Here is a 17147-nt window from a genome sequence, read left to right on the forward strand (position 1 = left end):
TATTAACATAGGTAGGTACACAAATTAGAAAATTGTGTTTTTAAAGATAATTTAAATAATACATCTTTTTACAGATTAAGTAAGCGTGAGGAAATTAAGGGTACAATATGTCAAGAAAAATTTATAAAAATAGTTTTTTTTAAAGATAATCAAATTAATATATATTTTTTACAGATTGAGTAAGTGTAAGAAAATTAGGGGTACAATATATCATTATCCAATTTGAGGGACTTAATTAACTTTTTGAACTGTTCATAATTCACAGTTTCGGTAACACTAATTTTATTTTTGGACAGTAATATATTGTACCATCTCACACCTAAATACGAATAGTGGTGCTGAGCCGTGGTCGTTCTAAGCATAGGAATAATCATATATATAGTTTTAATTGAAGAATAGAGACAGGGCTTTGAGAGTTTATGCCTTGGCATCTGCACTGCTGTTTCGATAGTTCCACCTCATATATTAAACAAAATCGTGCCGATCCAGATACATCAGGTAAGCATTTTTTCCAAGGCATAGGTACCTATGAAAATCATTATGAAAAAGATTCATAGACGAACGGGTAAATAAAAACATCGATTGGGTAATGACCAAGCACGTGACAAAAATGGCATATGACAGTGACAAATGCGTTCATAATTGTGATCTAGGGGTTTGTTCAAGGTGCTGTCATTTTTTGACGATTTAGTACCGTCTCAAAATATTATTTCTTCTCTAATGGCAACTAACTATATGAAATCGTAAGTATGAAAATAATGATCTTATAAAGCGAAATTAACACTGTTTTTGTGTAGTTCATAATATATATTGCAGTAAAAGCAGTGATAACTAATTGTATGAATTATATTTGTTAACATTATTGATTATACTCCGTAAATTGATTAATTATTTTATAAATATATTTAAAATGAAAAAAATATTACTGAACATTGACATTGTTTTTTTTGACATATCCACTAGATATGGATCGATTTTCCTGTGGTGTAAGACAACCATTCAGTATTGAAACGTTGCTTGAAATGACTTTGGGCGTGTTTGGTGACTAGATCTGAATAGTCAGGTACTTCTCCACCTTCCTCGTGGGATGCCATAGTCTCACTGGCTCCAGACGGTTGGCAGCAGTTGGGGCTCTTAAGCAGTTTTAGATTTAAAAAAACTGATAAAATTAATAAAGAGTGGAGACTTAAAAATGAAACTTCCAGTGTCAGATATCTGAATGGTATTTAGAATTTAGTTTTTTAAATTAATGTTTGTTTAACTTGTGCATTTGTAAATACCTCGAAGGCTTCCATCAGGAATTAAGTCTTGGGCTTTTGTAAATACTTCGCAGGCTTCTATCAGACATTAAGTCTTGGGCTTTTGTAAATACCTCGAAGGCTTCCATCAGACTTGTGCTTTTGTAAATATCTAGAAAGCTTTCGTCATACATAAAGTAATAAAGTTTTTGACGAGTATAAAGGTGTCGAATTCCGCTGCATGGTTAATAACACTTGATTAAACTTTATTATATAATACTTATTTTCCTCAAAAAATGACTATTTATTTTCGGGGAAATGGTAAAGATGCATTTAAATTCCAGTTTTTCTCAATTGCGTTTGGTTCTGTTTAAAAATTACATCGAAAAATAAGGTCAGATTAGACATCAGCACTTTCGGCGAAAATAAACAATTTATTAAAAATTGATTAACTTTATCTATTGGGATACTAGGAAATAAATTAATTACATCTTAGGACACAAACTTAGCGTGGTTAAGGATTTCCGAATTCCTTAAGTTATTGACAAATTCTAACGCATTCTTAACCCTTTCACACCAGCATTATTGATTCCACATATTCAAAATATGTATTGCTTAGAAAATAAAGATAACACAAAAGTAATACAAATAAATTTTAAATATCAAAAATGCACTTTTACAATGTTGTGATAATCTCTAAGGTTTTAAAAAAATAACATTTTAATAAAAATTCATTCAGAAATTAAGAAATACTCTATGATTATAATTTTTGCAAATTCGCCATACTTGTCTAAAATTGCTTTTTTCCCGGGGTGTGACTTCAGCACAGTTATAACATCTGGAAAAAATGGCGAATAAAGCTCAATAAGTCGGTATCTGTAATGAAATGATTAGTTTATTAACACCGATTCAGACAAACAAAAATCCATTTAATCTGCAGTCTCGGTAAAACTAGTGGCCTAATAAATTTATTCTGTTTATTCACTTTAATAAACTATAATATTTGGGTACCTGTGGGTTACTTAAAATCATTTTTTCGTTAATTTTCAAATAAGTCACTAAAACAAATTTTCACTGCTTCTTTCACCAGCTTTCGACACGAACCTATGAATAGGGTTTTTGTGAATAAGTTCAAAATGAGACAAAGAGAAAAGATTGAAAGGATATATGAAAGAGAAAAAGAGTTTTTTGTGGTTTGTGGCTTGAGTTTTCAGCCAGGCCCCGTTACCTTTGCCGGCCGGAGGAATCCCGCCGGCCCACCGAGCAGGCGCTCGCGCCCCCAACTGCCTTTATCAAGGCAAATTTCTCGCATACGAAATACTTCAACGCAGATCCACGCTGGCCCCCACAAACCGCCCGCAAGCACCCGAGACGTGCTCTCTTTTTAAGAGGAGTCACAGATCTTCACAGATGACCGTGTTCCCGACCCGGATGCTCCCCATTGACCACGAGGACTCCCCGGTCGTGGTACCACCCGGCGCTCATCAAATAGCGCTTCGTAGGAAGACCGGGACCGTGCGCTTTACGGTCCCCGCACCACAGCCCCTCGCCGAGGACCCAAGGACCCGGAGACCATCCACCACCACGGCTCCCACGACGCCCGACGCCACCGAGATGACAGAGTCCGTAGCAGGCCCCTCTTGGGCAACAGGACCCAGTCCTATCCCCAGGCGCCCCCCGATAGGCCCAGCGTCGGCCTACGTGGCGCCCCCGAGGCCGCAGCAGCCGATGGAGACGGCTGCCCCCCAGTATGGAGGCTGGACGAGGCCGTCCAACCCCGTGAAGCGACCCATGTCCCCACGGGGACCACAACCGCTCCAGTGTGGCAACCGATTCGAAGAGTTGCCCGAGGTAAGCGAAGGCGCCGGCGCGCCGCGTATCAAGCGTGCCAATACTAACTCATCTTTCTCCCCCGCAGGTACCGGCAGGAGAGACCGCGTTCCCCCGGTTGTGATGACCCTGGGGAACATGACACACGCGCAGATTACAGCCACGGTCTAAGGACATCTGGGGGCTGGCAAACTGTTTACTTTTAAATATAACAGGGGCGGCACGGCCAACATCTTCGTGCGCTCGATGGAGGACCATCACGCCTTCACCAACAGACTGCGAGCGGAGGCTCGCGGCTTCCACACATTCACGGCCGAAGCCGAAAAAATGAAAAAGGCCGTGATCAAGGGCCTGCCACTCGTAGAAGAGGAAGACATCGCGGCGGATCTGGAATTGCAGGGATTCCCAGCTGTGAAGGTGGTTAAGATGACCGCCTCAATCGAGTATCCTCTGTACCTCGCACATTTCAATAAGGAAGTCAACATGGGACAGCTGCGCGCGGCCGTCAAATACCTGTGCCATTACCGCATTCGACTCCAGAAGTACAGGAGCAATCATCTACAGCAAGGCACCCAGTGCTACAGGTGCCAAGACTTCGGGCATGGGTCCCGAAACTGTTCACACACAGCAAGGTGTGTTAAATGCTTACTGGAGCATGCTTCGGCAGAATGCCCCAAAAAGACGAGAGACGAGCCCGCCGCATGCTGCAACTGCTCAGGCCGCATCCCGCCAACTACCGAGGCTGCCCCAAGCGGGTAGCGTACGTCACCTCAATACAGCAGCGATCTGCCAGAAGGGCCCAACGCCCGCCGGCAGAACAGAACCCCAGCAGGCCACCTCCTCAGCCAAGGACGGATGGACGCACATGGGCCGACGTAGCCGGAGGCTCCGCCCCCGCCCAACAGCAGCGCGAGTCCACGCCGCCCCCACAGCCCCGCCCCCAGCCCCGCCCACAGCATGAGCCCGTGTGCGCGTCCACCTCCTCAAAGGACAACCTGGACATCATGGCCCTGCTCCAAGGCCTCCTGAGGATGCGATCGCAGCTCGCCCGCTGCACATCAAGGGCAGATAAGCTCGTCGTCCTGATGGAGCTTCTAGAGACCCTCGATCTCTAATACCGAGATGGTAAAAGTCCTCGTATGGAACGCATGTAGCGTGCGCAACAAGACAGACGAACTGCTCGCCCTGGTAAAAGAATTAAACACCGACATTATTCTCTTATCAGAATCCCACTTGAATCCAAGCGTACCGCTGAGAGTGCCAGGCTTCGAGATTTATCGAGACGACCGACAGGAAAGATCAGGCGGAGGGACCGCAATATTCGTTCGACAAACTATGACATCCACAAGAATCCCCACTCCGAAGTTGAAGTACGCCGAAGCCACGATTATCGAAGTCACCATAGAGGGTAGAGCGCATACCATCGTCGCCGTCTACTGCACTATTGGAAAACTAGTGAGAGAAGACCTCAATAAATTGCTCAATCTGGGACCAATTGTTGTGATCGGAGGCGATTTGAACGCCAAACACAATTACTGGAATAACTACAGAGGTAATGCGAACGGAAAAACGCTCTCTACACACATGCAGACAAATACCTATTCGATAATGGCGCCCGACACACCTACGTACTACACGCAACTTTCTAGATATCCGAGTACATTGGATATCGTACTCGAGAAAAATGTTAAGACAATATCTGCACTGCGCACGCTAGACGAGCTGTCATCGGACCACCTGCCCGTGAAAACAGCGCAATTATAAGGATGCAGATTGGGAAGGATTCAAAAAGGAAGTCAACGAACGAATTCATCTCACTTCGGGAACTCTGCGCTCGCCACAAGAAATCGACGCAGCTACAAGCACTCTCACAGAGATTCTTCAAACAGCACAAGACACACACATTCCTCTCAAAGAAGTACATTCATACACGATCAAGCTTCCCGAACACGTCTTATCGCTCATCAAGGACAAAAATCGCCTGCGACGCATGTACCACCGCACGCGTGACGAATACTTCAAGACAGCGTACAACTGCCTGCAGAGGGAAATCAAGACCGAAATCGCAGAACTCAAGCGCGAACTTTGGGACAAAAAAGTCGCGTCGCTCACGCCGAAGGATAATTCCCTATGGAAAATGGCTAGCGCGCTGAGACATAAAGATTTCACAATCCCCCCGCTATCGAAATTGAACGGCTCAGGGACGGCGCTCTCGCTACAAGAAAAAGCAGACACACTCGCCGACGGGTTCGAGAGAGCCTACGCCGCTACAGACGGCCTTTCCGACCCGGTTACGGACCGGATCGTAGCTGATTCTCTACGAGACTTGAGCGAAGCAGAGCAGACAAACGCTGAAGATATTCATTTTGCTACGCCGAGCGAGATTGCGGTCACAATCAAGCGACTCAGAACGAACAAGGCGCCGGGAAGCGATCAAATTCACAACATTCTACTCAAACATCTCCCTCAAAAAGCCATCATCTACACAACAAAATTGTTCAATGCCTGCCTCATAACCGGGCATTTTCCCGAGATTTGGAAATCGGCGACCGTGCTGCCTTTCGCAAAGCCGAATAAAGATAGAACGCAGCCGATAAGTTACCGGCCGATTAGCCTATTATCTACGCTGAGCAAGGTATTTGAACAAATTATACTCAACAGGCTTGTCCCACACCACGACGACAACAAGACTTTGCCAGACGAGCAGTTCGGCTTCAGAAAGAGGCACTCCACAACCCATCAACTAACCAGGGTAGCGGAATTTATCGCAAGAAAATTCAACGAACACCGTTTCACCGCCGCTGCGCTCATCGACGTAGAGAAGGCATTCGACACCGTTTGGATAGACGGGCTCGTGCACAAGCTACATCGCACTAACACGCCCATATACCTAACGAGGCTGGTACAGGAATACCTAAAGAATAGAACCTTCAGAGTGTTCATAAGGAACGTGCTATCTTCAATGCGTGAGATTCCAAAAGGCGTGCCACAAGGAAGTTTACTGGGACCATTGTGCCTGGAACGTCACGGTGAGACCCAAACGGTCGCACTAGACATATCCAAGGCCTTTGACCGGGTCTGGCACCGAGGACTTGTCAACAAATTGCATTCTTACGGACTTCCCGCATCCCTGTGTACGTGGATTGCTGACTTTTTAAGGGATAGGTCGATTCAAGCGGTTGCTGACGGTTTCACCTCTTCCTCGCACTCCATAAATGCTGGCGTCCCACAGGGATCGGTTCTGTCTCCGACTTTGTTTTTGTTGCACATCAATGACCTTTTGACATTGAACATTGAAGGTTACACCCGCCCTGTCCCACCCCGGTATAGGTGACTTATGGTCACCCCTTCGGAGCTCTCGCATGAATCTAATTTTTGAATAAACGGCTCTACAAAGTATATAAATGAAGCTAGACCTTCAATGTCCCCGCATACGGTGTTAGGAAGCGGTATGCGAGCGCTTACAGGTATTAATCCAAAGACAACACAGAACAATAAGCATCAAACAATCAAGTAACAAGTTTCAGGCAAATAGTTGGTGGAGGGAACCCACACTCCAGTACCTGTAAGCACAAAAAGAACAAAGTGAAATAATAGAGTGACGGGGGAGTTTCGCCGAGCCACGTCTGGCAGTCCTGTTGAGAGATTGGTGGTGGTTGGGGTGACTGGTGCAGGTCAGGACTTCCACACCCCTTAGCCGACCACCCGGTGGTGCCCTGAAGATAAGCATGAGAAAAAGAGGGATAAACCCTAAAGAACCTAGGGGAAAGAAGCGTCAGGAGGTCGGAGGCAGGGTGGAGGTTACCCCAATCCGCACAGTCACCCCTCTGACCACCAACGCTCCTCAGGGGTGGCGCAGGTGACTGGCGGAGTCCCCCGGTAAAAACAAGAAATTAAAAGAAGCTCCAGCAGTGCATGCGGGGACGAGGCCCGTTGTCCAACCCCTATTGGGGAAAAGTAAACAATACAAAACAAACAACGGAGTTCAGTTCTAGCCTGTAAACTCGTTGCCGTTACTGAAAAAAAGAAAGAAAACCAAAAAAAATAAAAAATATATATAAAAAAGACGAGAAAAGAAAAGAAAAACAATAAACAATCCAAAAGTGCCACTTAAGAACATCGGTAGAATAAGTAAAACAAAAGTAGAAAGCATAAAAATAACATTTGCATGGTCTGTAAAGAGGACAGTATGTGAAGTATAAGATAAAAGACAAAGTAAAAGAGATAATTAGCTAAGCAAAGATATATAAAGAGTGTCTGCAATGTCTGTAAAAAGGACAGTGTGTCTACCTTAGACACAAAACATAAGAAAAGAATACCTTTTGACATGTGCACCGATTCATTGTTACGCGGATGACAGTACAGTTCATGATAGCTTTTTGTTTGACAAGCCCCCAAAGGGCACACAAACTCCAGCGGCTCGGAGGGCTTTGAAGCAGAGAATGGACGGTTATCTCGAGAGTATTTCCTCCTGGGGTAAAAATAATCTCGTCGAATTTAATGTTTCAAAGACCCAATCCTGTCTGATTACGTCTAAAAGGGATCCAAATGATAATCTAGTCTCCTTCAACGGAAGCAATCTTCCGAACAGGCCTTCCATTGATATGCTTGGTGTAACTATAAGTGACCAGCTCAGGTACGGGGGCTCCATCGAAGCCAGAGTAAAGTTGGCCTCTCAGAAGCTGGGCGTAATGTACAGGGCCCGCAGATACTTTAATAGTACACAACTGCTCACCCTGTACAAATCGCAAGTGCGCCCTACTGTCGAATTTGGCAGCCATCTCTGGTCTGGAGCCCCAAAATACCTGAAAAAAACCCTTGACTCTGTGCAGAAACGGGCGGTCCGTTTGATAGATTCCCCAATCTTAACAAACGGACTGCAATCTTTAGAGCACAGGCGTCAGGTAGGTATGCTGTCCTTGTTCTATCGGTATTACAATGGAAGATGCTCTGAGGAACTAGCGTCATTGATCCCTTCGGCACCGGTGCGTAGTCGGGATACACGCCAAACGCGCGCCCAACATTTGTACACAGTTGACACTTGTCACATGAGAACGGGTCACTTCTACGATTCGTTCTTAAGTTCAACAGCTCGGCTGTGGAACGAACTGCCGGCCTCTGTGTTTCCTCCCTCCTACAACATGGGACTCTTCAAGACCCATGTTTACTCCTTCCTCTCCACAAAAAGACCCTCCACACAGCATCCCCAAAGATGACATAGGCCCTGAGGGAAATTATTTTCTTCAGGGCCTCCTGTGTGGAGTAAATATAAAAAAAATTTAAAATAAATCCTCTTCATTCTGTTCACCTATGACATCCCCCGAGACGAGAGATGCAATCTGTCTATCTACGCAGATGACGTCAAACTTTACGTTTCCTCGCTGAAAGGGAATATGGCCGCTATTTACCTACAGAGGGCGCTCGACGCGCTCGTAGAGTACTACAAAAAATGGCGCCTGAAACTGAACGAGGCGAAAACCGAAGCCATCATGTTCACGAGAAAACTTGTAAATAGAACACCTGACTTTAACATCGAAATGGGAGGACACAGCATTGAATGGAAAGATGAAGTGACATATCTGGGCCTGACCATGGACTCGCGCCTCAACTGGAAATCTCACCAAGCCAAGATGCACACGCGCACGCGACAAGCGATCGGCATGATGAAGCCAATTTTCAACAGACGAAGCCCGCTACTTCCCAAAACCAAACTCCTGATCTACTACTCGCTTATTCGCCCGGTACTGTCTTATGCGATTCCCGTATGGAGCAGTATCTCACACTCAGACCACACTAAACTACAGACACTTCAAAATCTCTGCATTAAAATCACATACAACACGAGACTCAGAACAAACCTGAAGAGATTACACGAACGAGAACAAATTCCAACTCTATACGAATTCACACACAGACTGACTGAACGCTTTTACAAATCACTCAGACTTAGTAAAAATCCACTCATACGAGACATAGGACAATACAATGCTCCGAGCGACCTGACATTCAAATATTCACACAGACTACCTAAACACATCCTCATGGACCATGACCACATATGGTACATACCAGAATCAGACGCGGACGAGTAGCGAGCAGTAGGTATTTCCTAAACTCCCGACTTCCTTCCTAAATATATAATGTTTATATATATATTTATATAATATTTTATAATTTGTATGTATATGTATGTTTATTTTCTATCTTCCCATAAGTATATATTAACTTAAAAACAGACACACACACACACCACAAAATGCAGGACATCATATACCGATGTTACTGAAGGCCGTATATGTTTCAAGTTGATTATCGGCCGCTCCTTCCTGGGTAAGGTTTTCTGCGGTTTCCCTTACTCTCAAAGCAAATGCGGAAGGACTCCAACAATAGGACGCAGCCGAAATTTCCTCCCCGATCCCAACACAACACAAACAGACACGTTTGTAGTATATGGCCGCTGTAGGTCGCCGCTGGTGCTGATGCTGAATAAAACATGCAATTTTAGTAGGGTTTTTAGGTAACAAATTTTTTCCCTACCGAGATAATACAAGGCCTCTAAGTCTATAAAAGCCAGGTAATATTTAAATAAACCCATAGGAGGTAAAAATTGTGAGGCGCATATGACGCCGTTCTATTTGTATAAAGAACATTAAATTTAAATTCAGTAAATTTAAATGATTCACAACTTCATGGAATATAAGAATCTAGAAAATGAAAAAAAAAAAGTTCAAAATGATCTAGTTGTAAAAAATTCACGGTCTTAGTTATGTTGTCACATTTATCCATAGTAATAACACTTTTAAATGAAATAAAAATTTGTAATGCAAACTAAAAAATATTTTTAAAAAATTAAAAATTGTGGAGTATGTAAAATTTGTTACAAAGGCGAATTGAGAGAGAGAGAGTTTAAAGACAATTTTTCAAAAAATGGATAAGGTTTTCTTCTATTATGGGTAAAAACGTATTTTGATTTTCCTTTCGAAAACTTGAATAACTGCAGCCAGTACATGAACAAGATTTATTTCTTGTACTAGTTTTAAGAATGCACCGTTTATAAAATATAATGGCTAATTTTAGTCGGCGGAAATAGTAACAGTTGGAACATGGATAAGGTATTTATGTCAAGTATGGGTAAGAATGTGACTTTTTTCGTGTTTCCTTTTCGAGAACGTAAAAAGCGTAAGTAGGAAGAAGAATACCGTTTTATTCCAGTATGACTGCATAAGCGTAACGTTAAATCTGACTTACGTGAGCAAGAGTAGTAACAATGGGAACATGAATCAGGTTTTTCTGCAGTATGGGTGCGTAAGTGTTTCGGTAAATATGACTTGAGTGAGCAAGAGAAATTAAAGTGGGAACAAAAACAAGGTTATTCTCCAGTATGGGTGCGTAAGTGTAACGTTAATCGTGACTTTTTTGAGCAGGAGTAGTTACAATTGGAACATGAATAAGGTTTTTCTCCAGTATGTGTGCGTAAGTGTACCGTTAAATCTGCATTGCGTAGGCAGGAGAAATTACAATGAGAACATGAATAAGGTTTTTCCCCAGTATGGGTGCGTAAGTGTACCGTTAAACTTGTTTTGTGTGAACAGGTGTAGTTACAATGAGAACATGCATAAGGTTTTTCTCCAGAATGGGTGCGTAAGTGAACTGTAAAATTCGATTTTTCTAAGCAGGAGTAGTTACAATAAGGACATGAATAAGGTTTTTCTCCAGTATGGGTGCGTAAGTGAAGTGTTAAACGTGACTTGCGTGAGCACGAGTAGTTACAATGGGAACACGAATACGGTTTTTCTCCAGTATGGGTGCTTAGTGCACTGTTAAATTTGATTTGTGTGAGCTGGAGTAGTTACAATAGAGACATGAATGAGGCGACTCGCCAGTATGGGTGCGTAAATGCATCGTTAAATGTGATCTATTTGAGCAAGAGTAGTTACAATAGGGACAGGAATAAGGTTTTTCTCCAGAATGAGTGAATAAGTGCAATTTCAAAAGTGATTTTTGTGAGCAGGAGTAGTTACAATGGAGACATGAATAAGGTTTTTCGCCAGAATGGGTGCGTAAGTGCAAAGTTAAATGTGATTTGCTTGAGCAAGAGTAGTTACAATGGAGACATGAATAAAGTTTTTCGCCAGTATGGGTGCGTAAGTGCACTGTTAAATTTGACTTGCGTGAGCAGGAGTAGTTACAATGGAGACATGAATAAGGTTTTTCGCCAGTATGTGTGCGTAAGTGTACCGTTAAATCTGACGTGCGTGAGCACGAGTAGTTACAATGGGAACACGAATACGGTTTTTCTCCAGTATGGGTGCGTAAGTGCACTGTTAAATTTGATTTGTGTGAGCAGGAGTAGTTACAATAGGAACATGAATGAGGTTTTTCTCCCGGATTCATCTTCAGGTCCGTTATCATGTCTGAAAAAGATGGCAGATAAAGCTCAATAAGTAGGTATCTATAATGAAACGATAAGATTATTAAAACTGATTCAGATAAAAACATCCATTTTACCTGAAGTCTCGGTAATACTTTTAGAGTGCTGTAAGCATTCCTTTTTAACATCTGGCAGGTCTATGTCTATTTCCGTATAAGGGATTCTTCCTCCATCTTCTTCTCGGGATCCTGGTTTTTCCTTAATAGGTACAGTCTCCACATTAATGCTACCTGAAATATAACAACAACTTATGTTAATATATATATGACATGAGAGCTATGTGTATGATAATTTGTATTTATTTTTAGATTGTTTCATATAGTTTAATCAAGATCCTGCTGAAAGATATTTACCTTACCAAATACAATATAAATTCCAATCATTTGAAAATCAATAATCGGATAGGTTTATATGTCGAAATCGACATATGGATATGCATCTGAAATATGGATATGGCGAAACGTTGTTGAAATGTTAATATTTCTCAAACTTATATCAATGGTCACATTAAACAAGCTTAGACGTGAAATATTGTGAAAAATCACGCGACATTATAATTCAAATTTTGAAAATGGAAAATAAAATAACTTCATGAAAAATTATTTTAATTATATAAGTAGGTTCTTAAGAACCCGTTTGGGTGAATTATTTAAGCAATTGTTTTTTCATTTCATGAGTTGCCAGTTAAGCAATATTTTGAAGGTTAAATCAAAATGGCAGCAGAGGTGAAATAACACAAACCTGCGTTATAAAAATGTTGTGTTATTATTATTAAAATAATGGAGGCCAAGAGGGGAAGTAAAGAACAAGCAGCTGTTCTAATTATGTGAATTAAAGACTTCTGTGATATGCAATGCAACTTACTAGTTGGCTGAACACTCTCGTCATACTGCAAAAATTCCTTCTTCACATCCGGGAGGTCGATTTCAACATCCTTATAGGCCATTTCACCTGAGCCTTCTTCCCGTGACCATAGTTCAGTTTTAATGGATACACTCTTTGGGTTGGGATTCATGGCACTGCTGTGATAGCGTACTGTCGTGTGATGGTAATTATTCTCAGCTGAAAAAAAAGTAAAATCTGTAACAAAACCTTTCTCTTTGAACCGTTCATATTATTAAAAATAATCAACACTTTTATTATTAACAAAACCAACATGTTTCGTAAGCAATGCTCATCAATTCAGGGTTTACTAATAACTAATGGTCCCACAAAAAAGGTTGGCCGTTTTTTGAGATAAGGAAAAAAATGACTGGATGTGACAGGGTAAAGGTAAGATGAACTTAATTATCGCTTGGTTGTAATGTTTGACAGCGTCCGTAAATGAACAATGAACTAACTCATGTACTCTCGTCTGTCTCTCGTGTTATATCGCGAATACTGTTTAAACTGGTCAATAAGGTGTTGAGCGATATAATCTTACAATTAACAAGCAGAAATTTACGAGTTTAAGTGTTACTTAGTTAATATAATAAAACCTACTTACATAAAAGGCGAAGGACGAAGGTCAATTCCAAGACGTTGAAGAAACGTTATAAAAAAGCAGAAGCAGTTAAATTTCAATTTTTGTGTAGTTCGTATAATATTACGTTAGAGAGACGAAACAACAATCACATACGAGAAGGAAGCAAAGGCGACTGTGTCACACCCTATTTCCATACGTTTGGTTTGGTCAAGTTTTAACCTTAGATCTGGCAAATTTGTAGACACCACGCATTAATGACGTCACAGCACACCATCGACAATGGATAGAAGAAATTTTAAAAAAGGCGCAACCATAGACAATATAATTCTGCTTCGGAACCTACCGAAAACCTAATTCATTAGCCTAAAACATAAGTAAAATGTCTCCCAAGACCACAAGGTCCCATCTCACAAAGCCCTGTCCTAAGAAAGAAATGACCTTTAAAGTATCTCCCTTTACAGCTGATTTTCTCAGGACAGCGTTTTATCAGAACGAAGCTGAAAAACAAACTCATAATTTTTTTTTTTTTTTTTACTTTTTTTATTTTCATTTCTTTTCACATATTAATAGATAGTATAAAATAACATAATATATAATACCAAATAGTTTACAAAAGAAATGAAAACCCACTAAGGCACTGGCTGCCTGATTGTGGGTAGTATAAAACGATTACTATATTTCAAGTACCTAAAGTATAATATACATTAGTAGAAAAAGTTTTTTTTTGTTTATAGTTATTATAAAAAGTAAAGAGAAAACATTATGTACAATAGTTTATAAAGTTTCAGCAAGTGAGTTGTAGAAAGGATCAATAAATTTATAGTAAAAGCGTTTCAATATCTGCGTCAATCAGCCATAATTTTACCTCTTTAATATATTCTATCTTTTTATTTATCATTTGAGTTTGTAGTGGTAGAAGGTTAAATGTACGAGGACCAATGAAACTGCTATGCGTCTGCATTAATTTAGTATTGGTTTGGGGGGTGTAAAATATATTTTTTGTTCTTTTGATCATTCTGTTTTCATTTATTTTGAAATTGTTTTTGTTTTTAAATAGATATTTCATAGTTTGTAATATAAATAATTTACAAATGTTAAATAATTTAGATTCCTTGTATAATAGGTCGGTTGAAAATGTTTTATTTTTGTTATATATGACTTTAATTATGTGCTTTTGAATTATTTGTAGAGGCTAAATAAATTTATCAGGTCCACCACCCCATCCTATTATGCCATAAGTGATTGCAGATTGCACCAGGGAGAAGTAGATCATTTTCAATTATTCAGCGTTTAAATTTTCCTTGAGTCTATAAAATATTTAGGTTAGATATCTTAGTTTAGAAGTGGTTTGATTAATATGAGATTTCCAATTAAGATTAATATCTATTGATACTCCTAAATATTTTATATTTTTGACATTAGCGAGTTCGTTGCACAGGAAGCACATTTCTTGATTGCAAGTTGTATTATGGATTCTAATTTTAAGGTTGTCTTTTGGTTTGTTTTTGATGTTTTTATAAAAAGGTAAGTAAAATATTTTGCTGTAGTTTAAGACAAGTTTGTTGTATTTTAACCATTTTGAAACAAGTGAAATACATACAGTTGCATTCGAAAAAGTTTCTGTCCAATTATTACCATCCACTATTATTGCCGTGTCATCGGCGTAAGAAACAATTTTACCAGGGATTGCAAAATTACATAAATCATTAATATAAATTAAGAATAAAATCGGGCCAAGAACAGTTCCCTGCGGAACTCCGTTTTTTATCTGTGTTTCTGAACTATAATTACAATAATTTTATTTTTTAAATATAAACATGAAATACAATAATATAAGCACAAAACACATTTAGAAGGTGAAATTACTGTATCAATATAAAACTAGCTGTTGGAAATGATAGTTATTTTCTTTCAACATCCAACGGCTATTGAAAAAATATTGTCAATAAGGCAGTCAACGATTCAACCTACTGTTTTAGCTGTATTAGCGTCTAATTACATTATTATTATTTTTGTTTCCCTCCTACTTATCTATGTACTTAAATATTTATACCTTTCATATATAAATAGTAAGTATATAATACTTTTTAGTTTTAAAAATTTTATATGCCTTTTAGATATTTTTAACTCAGGAATAGTAAACAACATAAAGAATGTAACAGTGTAAACAGAAAAGTAAATTTAACAATAGGTTATTGTTTTAACAATACATATTGGCACCTGATAAATAAATTGGGTATAATAATAACAAATAAAAACACCAAATACAAGAGTAAAATTTAAAGATGGTGTTGATAGAATATTCATTATGATGTCAAGCATGTAATAAAAAAGTAGAACTACCTATATATAAACAAGACCTATAAAATAAACTAATTCGACTATTTTTTTATTAACATTAGTCGGTGACTGAAAATGGGCTGCAGACTAATACAGCCAAACTGAATAATGTAAACTCCGCATCAGAGAATATTTGGCTCAACATTACAAACGATAACAATATTTGACTTGTATATTTATTTTTTCGTTATTATTCTACTACTCATATAGAGATGTCAATAGAAAATGAATTGGCAAGGATACACCACAACCATACAATGGACCTGATTTGATGAGGAGCATGGCAGTACTACGATATTTAAAAGACGCTTATAGGAAAAATTGTGGTCCTAAATGGTTTTAACTTATTAAAAGAAATTAGTTATGACAACCACTTCTTCCTAAATTAAGCATATTTTAAATGTCTCAGTACTTTCATTTTCTTTATGGAGTCAGGTCCATTGTACGCCGTACGGTCGTGTATCCTTGCCAATTAATTTTCTATTTACATCGGTACACCATGCATTGATTATAAATCGTACAGTAATTTTGATAATGAAATGAATCAATTTTTTTTTGTTAGTTTCAATTAAGCCAATCAAAACATACATTAGATTAAACTCTTGTTTTAAAATACCTTTATTATAAACTGTGATAAGTAAAAAAAAAGCGCCATCTGTTGGACGTAAAGGCAACACGTGCTTTTGTTTCTCTTTCTATCTGCACAGATATACTGAGTCACAACAGCGCGTAGCGGGGTACAGCAAGTTAATAATATTTTGTTAAATTTTTCAAATTTATCGAAAGAGCCGTTGTATGATTTAACTTTATTATTCGATTTAATACTTAAACCGAATTTCTTAAAGATCAAAAATACAATTTACGTTTGGAACACCAGACCCTTTTCGAAGGAAATCAAAAATGATCTCTAAAGGGTATAAAGTGCAAGCGATTCTGTTAAATAAATTAATGCACTTTCTCATGGCATACAGGTTTAAATCACATATCAAAAAACGCCAGCTGGGTTGAAATTCCAATGCCAGCAGCGCATGTGCACGAATGGTTTTCTAGAGAAGCGATGGGAGTAGTACCTACGAGTCCTTCGAATGCAAATATCTTTGTTAATTTATGTGGCTATCGAATGAAACCCGAACAAGCTAGAAGTAATTTAAAATAAAGTAACGAAATGCATTATAATGCAAATATAAAAATAAATTTGTTTTTTGCAAAAGTTTACGTAATTCGCGGGCAATTAGTCAAACAGCATTTTCTAGAACAACAAAAATATGCCAATAATTCGAGGACTTAAAGTCAAACGTTGTCAACACAAAGACACGATTGGAAAGAAAAGTTTTAATGTCAAAATAACTAATAAATTATATCTATTAACTGCCACCTGTATATTGTAAGTTCTTCTAGTCCTAAAATGAGTTTTGTAACTCATCATAGCAAGAAATAAAAAGAAACAAAAAAGATGATTCTTAAAAGAAATTTCCTACTAAAAATGTATTTAACGCAATCTTTGTAGTACCTATATAATTGTAGCAGTATTCTGTTCAGTCAACTTTATTATGGATATAAGATACAATATTGACAATTCTACAATATAGAGCGATGAGATTTATACTAAAGAAAAATAGTTATTCGAAGGTCAAGGAAAAGTTGAAGGAGTTAAATATTTTGTGGTTACACATTATTTACTTCAATACTTTACTTTTAATCTACGCACCCATACTGGAGAAAAACCTTATTCGTGTTCCCATGACAACTACTTATGCCTCCGCAAGTCATATTTAACAGTGCATTTACGCACCAATACTGAAGAAAAACCTTATTTATAACACGTTCCTACTGCAACTATTCT

Source organism: Hesperophylax consimilis, chromosome 19 (genome assembly GCF_061612785.1).
Source record: "Hesperophylax consimilis isolate HC1 chromosome 19, BYU_Hcon_1.0, whole genome shotgun sequence".
NCBI lineage: Eukaryota > Metazoa > Arthropoda > Insecta > Trichoptera > Limnephilidae > Hesperophylax > Hesperophylax consimilis.